Here is a 12708-nt window from a genome sequence, read left to right on the forward strand (position 1 = left end):
AAACCACAGATGGGGTAACGCACGGAAACTCCAATTCAAATCTGACCCCTAGCAAACCCAATAGGGCTTAGGGGCTCAAGACGCCCAATGCCTTGGCTACGCCCGATGCTAGGATCCACGAGCTCCATCTCGCTCAATCCCTAAACTACCTCGGCTGCGCCCGACGCCAGGATCCATGAGCTCCGTCTCGCCCGATCCCTAAACTGCCTCGGCTGCGCCTAATGCTAGGATCTGCGAGCTCCGTCTCACCCGATCCCTAAACTACCTCGGCTGTGCCCGACGCCAGGATCTATGAGCTCCGTCTCGCTCGATCCCTAAACTGCCTGGGCTGCGCCCGACGCCAGGATCTGTGAGCTTCGTCTTGCCATATCCCTAAAACTACCTCGGCTACGCCCAACGCTAGGATCCACGAGCTCCATCTCTCCTGATCCCTAAACTACCTCGACTGCCTCCGACGCTAGGATCCGTGAGATCCGTCTTGCCTGATCCCAAAACTACCTCGGCTACGCCCGATGCCAGGATCTGCGACCCCGTCTCACCAAATCCCTAAAAACCGCCTCGGCTGCGCCCGACGCTAGGATCCACGAGCTCCATCTCGTCCGATCCCTAAACTGCCTCGACTATGCCCGATGCTAAGATCCATGAGCTACGTCTCGCCCGATCCCTAACTACCTCGGCTGCGCCTGACGCCAGGATCCGTGAGCTTCGTCTCGCCCGATCACTAAACTGCCTCGGCTACGCTCGACGCCAGGATCGGTGAGCTCCGTCTCGCCCAATCCCAAAACTGCCTTGGTTGCGCCCGAAGCCAGGATCCATGACTCTGTCTCGCCCGATCCCTAAAAACTGCATTGGCTATGCCCGACGCCAGAACCCGCGAGCTCCATCTCGCCTGATCCCTAAAACTGCCTTGGCTACGCCCGATGCCAGGATTAGCGAGCTCCATCTCGCCCGATCCCTAAATTGCCTTGGTTGCGCTCGACACCAGAATCTACAACCTCCATCTTGCTCGATCCCTAAACTACCACGGCTATGCCTGACGCCTAGATCCATGAGCTTCGTCTCACCTGATCCCTAAACTACCTCGGCTGCGTTCGACGCCAGAATCCACGAGCTTCGTCTTGCCTAATCCCTAAACTACCTCGGTTGCGCCCCACGCCAGGATCCACGAGCTCCATCTCGCCTGATCCCTAAAATTGCCTCGACTGCGCCCGACGCCAAGATCAACGACTCCAACTCGCCTGATCCCTAAAACTGCCTTGGCTGCGCCCGACGCTAGGACCCGTGACTCTCTCTCGCCCGATCCCTAAACTGCCTCGGCTGTGCCCGATGCCAGGATCCATGACTCCATCTCGCTCGATCCCTAAAACTACCTCGGCTGTGCCCGACGCCAGGATCCGTGACTCCATCTCGCCCGATCTTGCTGACAAAACGCGCCAGGTGATTCTGCCTGAATCACCTAGGGGCTCGGGGGCTACACCCACGGGTGCGCTCACGCGCACCCGCTGACAAAACAAAACTTCCCCCACTGGCAACACAAAGAACCCCCAGACAATTCTACCCGAATCACCCGGGGGCTCAGGGGCTACACCCGCGATTACGCTCGCGCGCACCCGCCGTCAAGACAAAAATCCCCCAGACGATTCTACCCTGAATTGCCCGGGGGCTCAGGGGCTCCTATCGGGTTTATAAACCTAGGGTCCCTCGTGGACCGGCTTCCTAGCAAAGGCTCGGCCCAGCAGACGACGTTGCGAATGACGCACAACTCTTAGGCTGGCCCTAGAACCTAACAATAGGACAGGAGGGTGAACTAGTTTCCGACCAGAAGGCCTGGCCAAGGGGGAACAGTGCCCGCTTCCGACTCTGGCCCGCCTCTTCAACCGAAAGGCCTCGCTTCTGACTCTGGACCACCTCTCTCGACCGGAAGGCCTGGCCAAGGAGGAACACGCTCGCTTCCGACTCTGGCCCTGCCTCTCCGACCAGAAGGCCTGGCCAAGGAGGAACAACACTCGCTTCCGACTTCGACCCGCCTCTCCGACCGGGGATGCACCGAACCTCTTGCTTATAGTTCTTCTTCAACTGGCGCATCAGAGCCGACTAGGACCGACCGACCGAGGACGCCCACACGGTAAGGACCAAGGGAACAAGGTAGAGCAAGTAAGGTGGGGCACTCAAGTCAAACCGCAATACCGAGGACTATACCCTACACACCTATAGGACAGTAACCGATAGGACATGTCAGGAGGGTGCCCTACAACCTTCCAGGCATGCCATAACCCAAGCAGTGTTGTGGGCGTCGAACATTTACCCTACAGTGTTGTGGGCGCCATCAACTGCCCACACCATGACAAACATGGTAAAGCTCCCCCACATGCCTTTGGGCACCAACAGTGTTGTAGGCGCCGTCATTTGCCCTACATGGAGAACACTGTAAAAACCTCTCACATGCGTCTAACATCAACAGTGTTATGGGCGACTAACATCATCTTGTACCCGACGGTGTGGGCAACAAGACTTAGTAGCATGCGTACTCTCCCTCTCTCGCTTGTAAGGCCATCCCCTTCATCTATAAAAGGGGATGCACTCTCTCCCAACAGGGAGATCCCTCAGTTCACTTACATCGATTCACCCTCTATAGCTTTAGACACCCTAAAGGCTACACAGAGCACACACTCGAACACTTAGCACATAGTGGAGCTCCCATCACTCTCGGCCCTTAGACCAGAGTCCGACCGGACCTCTTGTACCCCCGTCTTTCTCCCTTCCGTTTGTTACCCCACAGCAAACTTCGAGCACCTGGGCTCAGGAATAAAGTCCACCGACCGACTCAAACTGGACATAGGGCACGTTGCCTGAACCAGTATGAACCCTATGTCATTGAGTGCTAGGCCACTATCCGATCACAACGTACGACAAAACTACAAGTATTTACGTGTTGGTCACTTTCTGCACCGACACTTATGATTAGCACCGAGCTAACCCTCTACCAAATATCTCTCTACACTCTGTTGTAACCCCCCGATTTTGGGTGCTCTTGAGTATAAGGTTCATCAGCTGCTGGACGTAGGGCATCGATTGGCCCGAAGTAGGATAAACCGTTGCGTCCTCTCCGTGATTCTTGTGTTCTTGAGTCACTCGAGCCACCGGAGACCCATACTCTAACACCGACTTGAACAACTTTACTTGTCGTGATTCTGACCCCACGACACTGCCCATGGATGCGTAGCCCATAGGGATGCAGCAGCTTGCTTTGTCAATGGCTCATCGGTGCGGGTGGGGCAACGGCTCGCTGGGGTCTCTGGACTGGCTGCCATGACCTTGAGTGCTCTACTGAGACTTAGGCCCCATGACCAATGTTGCAAATGGTGCTTGACCGCTTGTTCTTGATGTCGCTCCTGGTCCCTAAATCAAATAAAAAACTAGGATACTTTTATGCCTAGAACCAAATAGGCTAGTGGGATTATTCCATCTTAAAAACTAGAGATGAAATCATCCCATATAGGTGTCTCGAAACCAAACACATGCATACGAACCATTACTGGATTAATGCTTATCGACTACTTCGAAATCACATAGGCCCCGTACGGCTTACCCAGAAACCGACTTGTTCGGCTTGTTTTTTCAGCCGAACAATGTTTTTCTCTCACAACAATTCAGCCAGAAACAGTGTTTTTCAGCCAGTTTCAGCCAAGATTCAGCAATCCGAACTGGGCCATATTGGGGAAACAAAGCACATGGATGTATTGTCTACGGCTCATTTGTTACATGAAATTTTTATATTAATGCAGAAATAGGAGAAATATAATAGTGTGGAGAGTCGCCCAACTTCTTGAATCCTCCATACCAGAGAGAGGAATGGCCCCCTTTAGCCAAAAACAATTAAAAAATTAAATTTATGACGACAAACAGTCAGAAAACTAGTGACAAGAAGATCCCACTCATAAGGGAAAGTGTTCTTTTCCTATGGGTTAGTTATCAGGAAATATTTCCTGACAGTAGTTCGTAGCGGCTTAGTGTTGACCAATCAAGCCTAGTGCTAGATAAAAAGAGAGAGAGAAGAGAAGATGCACCGGGACTTCCAACGGAATCGAAAACATGAGGTTAGATCTCTTGGTAGAATTCCTTGGAAATCTGGAGGAAAATATTCTTATCCTATGAAATTCTTTTATACCAATCCTACTATCCAAAGGGCACTCATAGGATTTTCCTCTTTTATTTTATTTATGTGGAACGGTGAAACTGTGGCCCGTTGTATCTTGTTAGTACACCCCTAATCATGTCTTTACTTAGTAAGTAGTCACTCTTGCGTATCAAAACATGGCATGAAAGACAAGCGGCGATGTTTCATATGGTTGTGCCTCCATCTTATAAACAGAAAGAATAAATTAAGTTATATCGTATTATACTGTAGTAAGATGGAGATACACATTTCATTACTTTCTTCCCATGCATATCATAATCATCTGTGGATGGACGACAAAAATAATAACAATAAGTAGAGTTGTACTCATCAATAATACACTAACTACTTACGTTTATCTATCATGGCTCGCGACCGAATAATGCAAGCGAGTGTGATATCGACCGCCGTGCATCCATCCCATACTTTGTCCATGCATGCATGGTGGTCGATATGACAGCCGCTCGCACTGCTCGGTCGCGAGCCTCACATACATCAGGGCATAAACATAAACACACAGGTATTTAGATACTCATGCGGCATGCCAGGCTAGCCAACGGCTGACGACTGGGCGACGGGGGTGATTGGCGGCGTCCAGGTTGACGAAGACACGGACGTGCCCGTGTCGTCATTGCTGCCCGGCGGCAGCGTCGCGTCCACCGGGTGGACTTTGATCCATAGGTCCGCCCAGTCGGTGCGGACCTTGAGCATCGTCGGGTAATAAACAGGCCAGCCCACCACCTCTGACCAGGATTTCGTCTTCTGGGGGTCCACCATGTCTTTCCCAGTTATAATGTGTGATGAGTACTATCGGCAAATATACATGCTACATATGTAAAGGATCGAAGAAGAAGGGGAGGAAGAGGAAGAAGAAGAAGAACTGTTGGTCTGCTGCTGCAGTGTGGCTGCGATATTTTTTAGGTACGCATGGAGCTTATTATATATACATGTTATTTATGCATACGTACGCGCTTACGAAGGGTTTACATAGTTTGCCATGTCATCATCGATGATTGTAGTAAATTGCATGCAGGTTACTTCCTCGTCATTACGCAGCTAGCTAGGAATGCATAGCGTAGATCGCCCACACATTGGGATTGACACAACTTTTGCATACAAAATTGTTTGCCGTCCAGACATGCGCTCGCGTCCAATTCGTGAGATCAGAAGTTCTAAACAAGGAATCATTGGAATTTCCCATCTTCTTCAGCCCTGCTCCCAAAACAAAAGAGAAAGGAGACCGATCTTAACATCGGCGTTGGTTTTTCCAACGACTCTACACAATCGTAGTACTAACAGTTAGCTAGGAATGCTATTGGAGAGAGTTCATGCTTCTCTCCAATATACTACATTGTTCATGACGGCCTTGCTGGAGCTCATCAAGCTTTGATCAAATCCTTGGTTATACTCCGATCCAGTTCCTTGTTTACTGACGGAATCAAGAAGCTAGCAGCAGCAACGAGCGCCGCGTGCATGCAATTTATATTGCTTCTTTCTATAATATATGTTCCCAAAGGGCCAGTACAGTAAGTAGAATAACATCACCCTATTTTTTTTTGGTTGAAAAACTAATACCGCGATGGGTCACACGCGTGGGGAGCACGCGACCCGTCATCCACCTCGCGCTTGCCTCCTAGCGCTCTTGGGCGAGCTCCTCGATCCCTTCCTCTGTTGGAACCGGTGGTGGAACTCGGTGGTCACCACCGGTTCCAACAATAAATTTTTTTATCATGTTTAGCTTTTTTGACCATGGGTACCGGCTCAGATATCAATTGTTGGAACCGGTGGTGACCACCGAGTTCTCGATCTTGGAGCTAGCTTGCAGCCGGCCTGGCTCATGACCACGGGCACTACTGGAGACGTCCTCTTTGCCGAGGGCTTCTAGGATTGCCGATGGCTAGATCTCGGGCACTCGGCAAAGGGGGTCATTGCCGAGGGTCAGCCCCAGGAGCCCTCGGCAAAGCTAGGCCCTCGGCAAAGAAACGGCCCTCGGCAAAATAAATCTTTGCCGAGGGCTAGGCCCTCGGCAAATTGGCCCTCGACAAATATGGCCGGATGGGTCACGGCGGCCACTAGCGTCAGTCTTTGCCGAGTGCCCGCCGTCAGGCACTCGGCAAAGATTTTTTATTATTTTTTAAATATTCTTTGCCGAGGGCCATTGGCCAGGCCCTCGGCAAAGACCCCCTTTGCCGAGGGCCAGGCTAGGCCCTCGGCAAAGATTTTTTTTGGTCCGTGGGCGGGGAATTTGGGCCGCTGGCCGATTTAGGGTTGGGCCCTTTGCCGAGGACCCAGATCCAGGGACCTCGGCAAAGATTTTTTATTTTATTTTAAATATTCTTTGCCGAGGGCCATTGGCCAGGACCTCGGCAAAGACCCCCTTTGCCGAGTGCCCGAGATCTCTCATGCGTCTGACATCAACAGTGTTATGGGCGACTACCATCATCTTGTACCCGACGGTGTGGGCAACAAGACTTAGTAGCATGCGTACTCTCCCTCTCTCGCTTGTAAGGCCATCCCCTTCATCTATAAAAGGGGATGCACTCTCTCTCAATAGGGAGATCCCTCAGTTCACTTACATAGATTCACCCTCTATAGCTTTAGACACCCTAAAGGTACACAGAGCGCACACTCGAACACTTAGCACATAGTGGAGCTCCCATCACTCTCGGCCCTTCAGACCAGAGTCCGACCGGACCTCTTGTACCCCCCGTCTTTCTCCTTTCCATTTGTTACCCCACAACAAACTTCGAGCACCTGGGCTCAGGAATAAAGCCACCGACCGACTCAAACTGGACGTAGGGCACGTTGCCTGAACCAGTATGAACCCTATGTCATTGAGTGCTAGGCCACATCCGATCACAACATACGACAAAACTACAAGTATTTACGTGTTGTCACTTTCTGCACCGACACTTATGATTAGCACCGAGCTAACCCTCTACCAAATATCTCTCTACACTCTGTTGTAACCCCCCGATTTTGGGTGCTCTTGAGTATAAGGTTCATCAGCTGCTGGACGTAGGGCATCGATTGCCCCGAAGTAGGATAAACCGTTGCGTCCTCTCCGTGATTCTTGTGTTCTTGAGTCCACTCGAGCCACCGGAGACCCATACTCTAACACCGACTTGAACAACTTTACTTGTCGCGATTCCGACCCCACGACACTGCCCATGGATGTGTAGCCCATAGGGATGCAGCAGCTTGCTTTGTCAATGGCTCATTGGTGCGGGTGGTGCAACGGCTCGCTGGCGTCTCTGGACCGGCTGCCATGACCTTGAGTGCTCTACTGAGACTTAGGCCCCATGACCAATGTTGCAAATGGTGCTTGACTGCTTGTTCTTGATGTCGCTCCTGGTCCCTAAATCAAATAAAAAACTAGGATACTTTTATGCCTAGAACCAAATAGGCTAGTGGGATTATTCCATCTTAAAAACTAGAGATGAAATCATCCCATATAGGTGTCTCGAAACCAAACACATGCATACGAACCATTACTGGATTAATGCTTATCGACTACTTCGAAATCACATAGGCCCGGTACGGCTTACCCAGAAACCGACTTGTTCGACTTGTTTTTTTCTGTCAAAACAATATTTTTCTCTCACAACAATTCAGCCAGAAACAAAGTTTTTCAGCCAGTTTCAGCCAAGATTCAGCAATCCGAACGGGCCATATTGGGGAAACAAAGCACATGGATGTATTGTCTACGGCTCATTTGTTACATGAAATTTTTATATTAATGCAGAAACAGGAGAAATATAATAGTGTGGAGAGTCGCCCAACTTCTTGAATCCTCCATACCAGAGAGAGGAATGGCCCCCTTTAGCCAAAAACAATTAAAAAAATTAAATTTATGACGACAAACAGTCAGAAAACTAGTGACAAGAAGATCCCACTCATAAGGGAAAGTGTTCTTTTCCTATGGGTTAGTTATCAGGAAATATTTCCTGACAGTAGTTCGTAGCGGCTTAGTGTTGACCAATCAAGCCTAGTGCTAGATAAAAAGAGAGAGAGAAGAGAAGATGCACAGGCACTACCGGAAACACCTAAGTTTCCGAGTGTCCCCACCTTTGCCATGGGCAAGATTTCGGGCACTCGGCAAACATGGTGTTTGCCGAGTGTGCCAAAGACGACACTCGGCAACAGCAAAACTCACGGCATAACATTTTACGCTGAGTGCCTACACTCGGCAAACTATAGACACACGGCAACTTCATGTCCGGGTAACACCGTCGACCTCCGTTATCATTTTGCGAGTGTCACACGTTAACACACGGCAAACCCACCTATATGCCGAGTGTCAAAATACGACACTCGGCAAACCCACATATATACCGAGTGTCACCTTGCGACACTCGGCAAATTCTGTTATATGCCGAGTGTCAGCATCTGACACTCGGCAAACAATTTTTTTTTTGATTTTGCCCCCCAAACTTTTTGTACTGTTGTCTTACAATACCTGTTGCTCTGTGTTGAAGTTTTGTACATTTCTGAGTTATTTTACTATATTTCGTCAATTTATTTTAGTCAAATGAATTTTCGGTAATTTTTTGGATTTGAACTGCAAGTGCTTCGAATATCCGAAAAAAGTGAATAAAAAATGATATTCTTGTCACTGAGTCTGTTTTGATACCGTATCCAGGGCCAGACCAGAAATTTCGAACATTGTGTTGGCGAAACATGAGCAGAAACGCGTGGCGGAAATGTCTAAAAATTCTATAAAAAGCAAACGAAGTCTGAAAATCACGAAATTCGTCGAGTTGTCATGATATCATACGTGGAGGCTATGGTAAAAAATTGAGAGTGTTTCGGCAAAGTTGACATGTACGCTGCTTACAAATCGGATCATCTCTGGAGAAGTTTCTGAGATTTGAGAAAGATCCGATAAGATGAGGAGACAATTTGAATGTCGATTTGGAGTTTCACTTCAAAATTTTTTGTATATACAATAGAGAACAAAGATCGCTTCTTGTGAATTTTTGGCAATTTTTCGGAGCCATTTCGTAATTTTAATTCTTTTGTCGCAATTATTGAATTTTAGATGCGTGATATACAAACACATGAAATAATAGTCCAATTTTTGTACCAGCTTGAAATATACATTTGTGAGTGCACCTAACAAAGTGTAATGCAAGTTCATTTCATGAAATTAGTGAAACATGAAATAGAGGAAAGTAATTAAGTAGAGGAAAGAAAAGGGCAGCATGAAATATAGAAATAAGTTTACCGAGTGCTGCATAGGTGGCACTCGACAACAATGTAATAAACTTTTTTTAAAATTTCTTGTTATGGGAGAACAGAGATTTTTTAAAATAGGGAAAACAGGAGGGCACTTTTAAAAAAAAAATGTTTGCCGAGTACCCAATCGTCACGGCACTCGGCAAACTGATGGGATTTTTTTTTAAAAAACGTTGCCGAGGGTCGGATCAGGCCAACACTCGGCAAACAGGCCGCAAAATAGCTAGGCCGCTGGCCGGCTCTGGCCATTTCTCCATTCTATCCCCGCGCACGCGTGCGCCCTCCTCCGTGCGCACGGGCCGCCATCGTCAAACAGGCCGCCGTCGAGCTCCGTGCGCACGCGCCGCCGTCGACCTCCCTCCCCTCGCGTCGCCGTCGAGCTCCCCCCCCCCCACGCGCCCTCCTCCCTCCCCACTCCATCGTGCTCCACACGCCCGCCGCCGTCGAGCTCCCTCCCCACGCGCCGCCGACCGCACACCCTCCACCGCAACCCCTTCGCCGCCCCCTCCCTCCCCACTCCGCGGCCCCCTCCCTGCCCACCCCGCTCGCCTCTGCCGTCGACCTCCACCCAGCCCATCCGGTTTGCCACAGCCACCGGCTGGCCCACGCCCCTGTCCCCGCCGCGAAACCGAGCGCAAGCACGACCCCGCCCGCCTGCCCCTGCGAGACCCTGCGCCACCTCGGTGCCCGCCCACAGGGAGCCCCTTGCTCGACACCGGCAGCCCTGCGCTTCGCCTACCGCCCGCCGCCGGTGGCCCGCGAGGTGCGGCTGAAGCAACAAATTGCAGGTGCGATCTTAAAATCCCTCGCACAGTCGGTACTTCTATCTCATCACATCTCATATCTATGGAGAGGCCTGGACATCCTTTTATTGTACTACTGCTGTACTTGTGTTCTTCTTCTCTCTGCGTATCATACATGTATAGTAGAGCATATCCCACCATGGTCTCGATCGGTGGAGCGGCAGTGGCAGGAGTAGCCGAGTTAGATTAGATGGCAACTGAAGACTCCACGCTGCAGCGCTACGACCACGTCACCGCCGCCGCGCCGCTACGGGGCCGAGGCGCACGCGGCGCGCACCATGGCGCTGCAGGACTGCATCTCCGAGTAGGCAAGGGAGGCTGAAGGTCAGTCACGTTACCCCTGCAGTGCCCTACGAGCCGTCACCGCCGATGCGCGCGCCATGGTGCTGCTGGACAGCGTCTCTGGGGAGGCAATGGAGGGCGGAGGTCAGCCACGTTCCCCTTGGGTCGTCCATCTGCCGGTGACGATGCCGGGCGAAGGTCCTCGTGCGAGCAAGGATCGGTGCGCCCGAAGCCCACCACATGCTCGATGGAATGCCAGTTTGATGATTGTATCCCTTCTTTGTAGGCTGATTATAGTAAACTCAGTTCCAGGACTGCAGTCAAATGCATGTCATGTGGATGTTTCTTTTGAAATGGATAAGTTTTTTTTTTCTTAGCAGAAAAGGATAAGCAGCTCATTGTCTGCAATGACCTTGTATTCAGTAAGTATTGCTATATTTGAAATCGAACAGAGAGATTGTTCTCAAACACATCATCTAGATGTTCCGTTTAGTGTAGAAATTCAAACAGTTGCATTGACAAGACCAAAACGTTGATGACTGAATGTTTGTATGCCAAAATAAAATAAACTGCATTCAAACAGGATGCAGCTAAGTCTTACAGAGTGCTATTAATTCAAACTGGAATTAAAATGATACAATTCAGAGAGAAGAAGACCTTGTATGATACTTTTGAAGGGTTAAAGGGATTGTTATTTGTTTTTTTACATGCAAATTTGCTTACTGATCAAGTGTAATTAATGGCTTTCTTAGTAACTTCGTCAATATGCATGTAGGTTTATACACGCCTTTTAATCTCTGATGCGTGTATTGCTGCCCATAGCCTTTTGCAATAGATTTTACTCCATCACAAATTCACTGCTTCAGAAATGTCTTTCTTACTGACCTCATGTATCCATTATCTTGTTTCTTTTTACTTTGTTTATGGTGATATAAAGGTAATTACTTACTCGTGTGAAATGACTTATTCTTTTAGGGAGGACTGAGGCTTCTGGCTATTTGTTGGTGTTCCGTGGACCTTGTAGCGGTTGAGGCTTCTCCTGTTTGCGGGACAGCGAGGTGAGGCATAAAACACCCCTCTTTTCCGTATCATGCATGTTTGTAGAGCACGTAACCCGGTTAGGCGTCTCCTGTTCGAAAGAGATACGGTTGGAAATATGCAGCTCTTTGCATATCGATAACCGTATCTGTTTTGAATTGTCCACGTTTTTTGGACAGCCCTAGGATGCGTAGATGGGGTTAGTCTCCGTGGTCTACTCCGTTCCGAGGCAGAGTTTCGGCAGCATGTCCCTATTGTTCTCCGGATACACAATCTCCCTACCGGGACGTGTATTTGGAGAACAGCGGGGAGGTGCTGCCGAAATTCTGTCTCGGATCGGAGTAGACCATGGAGACTAACCCCAGCTACGCATCCTCGGGTGGGATTAGGACCTATCCTGACCTATTAGATGCTAGGAACATCGTGTACATGCAATTGATTCTTAATGTCTCGCTAGTATATATATATATATATATATATATATATATATATATATATATATATATATATATATATATATATATATATATAGAACTACTATCCTGTAGCTGGCTACAGAATAACTTATTCTGTAGCCACTTTGAGTTACGATAATTACTATGTTATTTTACGAGATTATAGTAACTCCTTACTAAGTGGTTTAATATAACATTATGATAAATATCCCCATGTGTTATAGTAACCCAACTATCGTAAATATGTATTTATATTATGGTAAATTAGTATATAAAATTATATTAAATAGAGGTGGCTATAGAATAACTTATTTTGTAGCCGGCTACTGAATAGCCTCTCCCTATATATATATATATATATATATATATATATATATATATATATATATATATATATATATATATATATATATATATGTCAGTGGATGTACACGGGCCGCCCAAGTCAGCGTGCTTTGACTGATGAATGGATTGAGAAGACGGAGGCTTTCATAGATAGAGCATTTGCCCTAGTTCCAGGAGCGTCAGCCATTTGGTGTCCGTGCAGTAGATGTGCAAACAGGCGTCGGCAACCAAAGGATGTCATGTCTACTCATCTTTGCAAGAATGGATTCACGGCAGATTATACTCGGTGGATCTACCACGGTGAAGCCGATTGGATGAGAGAGGAGGTCGTGAGAGCACGCGTCGAAGATTTCGATGCTGATGCCAGAGT

This window comes from Miscanthus floridulus, chromosome 7, assembly GCF_019320115.1.
Source record: "Miscanthus floridulus cultivar M001 chromosome 7, ASM1932011v1, whole genome shotgun sequence".
In the NCBI taxonomy this organism is placed as follows: domain Eukaryota; kingdom Viridiplantae; phylum Streptophyta; class Magnoliopsida; order Poales; family Poaceae; genus Miscanthus; species Miscanthus floridulus.